The following is a 2,266-nucleotide window of genomic DNA, read 5'->3' on the forward strand; positions in this document are numbered from 1 at the left end:
CACTGGCTCAGTGCTGGTCACGTCCAACGTCGCCCATGCTCTGAAGAAACGGCATTGGATCGCATTCCTGCAGAACCTCTTGTCCATGTGCCAGGCATGCTCCGGGGCCTTACAGTGAGGACTGAGGGGATGACCACCATTTCGCTGGCCAAGGGCTCCACGGCCAAGTTGCTAACACTGTTCTCCGACCTTTCGGTGCATCCCATGGGGGGACTCAGCACCAAGGTGGCCACGGAGGGCCTAGTCCAGGGGCGCCTGCTTTGTCCGAATCGTGGTGGGAGCCTGCTGAAGCCGTCCGTCCTGCCGACACAGCATACAGTCACTGAACTGAGAGGAACGCACCCCTCCCCGCAGCTGGCAGCCACGCCAAAGCCCTTCTGAAACAGTCTTGGGAGGACCTGGACGGAACGGAGGCGGCAATAGCCGCGCGGCGGGAAGCGGACGCCGAGTGTGGGCCCCGGTTCCAGGCAGCATTGCCAGAGTGGCTCCTGACGCCGCGGCTCCCCGGGAAGGCCCCCCGATAAGTGCCTCGTCCCCACGGAGGGCGATGGGCTCGCCGGGGTCAGGCGTGCCCCGAGCCGCAAGGCGTCCACAGGCCTGGCCACGGCGCCGCTGCTCTTGTTCCCGCTTCCAGCGCCCCGGCTCCCTTAGCATCGGCCGCAGTCGGTGGTAACGCGCCTCTGCAGCAGGAGGCCGAGCTCCTCGAAGTCATCCGGCAGCCGGAGTCTTGACGTGGAAGGAAGCCGAGGCCACATCCGAACATCTCCCCAGCCCGATCAACGAAACAAAGGTCTTGCAGCCCGTAGCGATGGGCCCTGCGCCTCTGAATAGGCGACTCATCCCGGAGTCCGCATGCTTGGTGAGGGCAGCCGGACCGCTGCGGCGCGCGTGTCCCCCCACGTCCGTATGCACAGGGGGCCTTGGACTTGGTCAGCTGCGCTGGCGGCGGCATCCCCCGAGCTGCCAGGGGAGACACTGGGGGCCGTGTGAGAGAGTCGGGGCATGCTTCTTCCCTCCTCGGACGTGGGAGGCGCGGCGGCGGCCCCCCGGCCCTGGCCCCCGCCCGCGGCTCGGGGTCTCGCGTGGCCGGGCCGCCCGGGCGCGCTGCTTTCCGCTGCTTTTTGGCTCCTCGGGTGGGTTCGGTCTCGTCCTGTCCCGAGTCGCCCCCACCCTCCCCCGGCCCCTCTCTGCGCTGTCCCTCGCGGGACCGGGCAGGGCTGCGCCCCCCCCCCCCCCATAAGAACCTTTTGAAGTCGCTGATTCTCATTCTGCTCTTGAGGAATGCACATTCTTGTTAAATGACTTGACCGAAGTCATGCAACTCTTTGGCAGAAGAGAATGGCTTCAAATTCAGGACCACAGGCTCCAAGTCCCATACTTGCCCCACTCTATCACAGTCTCTCAAGTTAATAGGAATTCCCTACAAGAGCTCATGGAGATTGCTAAGGGTAGCAGTGCGGACTGGAGTGACCAGTCAGCTTTTTCCCTTTTCTTCCAACCTGTTCTTTCCTACCCTGCAGAGAGGAGATGCGCTCAGATACAATGACACAGAGAAATCGCTCGGTCCTCTTTGACTAGGGCTGCCTGTAACAACCTCGAGACTGTGTCATCACTTGAAGAATGTTGGCATCTTTAAGACTATCAAACACTCACCATAGTCTTGACCAAAATAACATCTCCTGCTTTGTCTCCCATGGCTGATGCCAAAACAAGGTGCCTTCCACATACCTTCACTTTAACAAGACTTCTCTTTCCCTTGGTAATTTACTTTCACCACAATTCCCTGCTATAAAAAGGATACCTTTCTGAAGTGAGTTCGGATCTCTGTCTAATTGACATCGAGACGCCAGTATCTAGAAATCCTTTATATGTTTGGCTCCTCTACTCCATTTTCCTGCCCAAATGAGTTGGGCATGGGATTCTGGCCTCCCCACTCCCCACTCTTACAAAACACTGAAAGGTCTCATTCAGACATTCTGACAAGTCTGCATGCAAAGATTTAAGGCAAAAAATGATCAAATACAACCATTTGGTTGAAGAGATAAAATGGGTTTAGTTCAGGGACCTCCTCAATTTTAGTTAAACAAGAATATGACATGTCAGTCCTGGATGTCACAATATGATTTTTCTTAATACCTTCGTAGATTGATTGTAAATGTTTTTTGCTTCAACTTTTTTTTGTAAAACCATCACTAAAGAGGGAAAGAGAATCATCACCAACTGGCATAAAAAAGGACACAATGCCTACTCCCATCATTTCTAGCAC

At 56.4% G+C, this 2,266-nt stretch overlaps 1 pseudogene; it reads right to left on the minus strand.

Annotated features, from left to right (window-relative positions):
* Positions 1 to 240: 240 nt before the first annotated feature.
* Positions 241 to 1,289, minus strand: LOC141519383 (BTB/POZ domain-containing protein kctd15-like; annotated as a pseudogene).
* Positions 1,290 to 2,266: the final 977 nt, after the last annotated feature.

Source organism: Macrotis lagotis, chromosome 3 (assembly GCF_037893015.1).
Source record: "Macrotis lagotis isolate mMagLag1 chromosome 3, bilby.v1.9.chrom.fasta, whole genome shotgun sequence".
Taxonomy (NCBI): domain Eukaryota; kingdom Metazoa; phylum Chordata; class Mammalia; order Peramelemorphia; family Peramelidae; genus Macrotis; species Macrotis lagotis.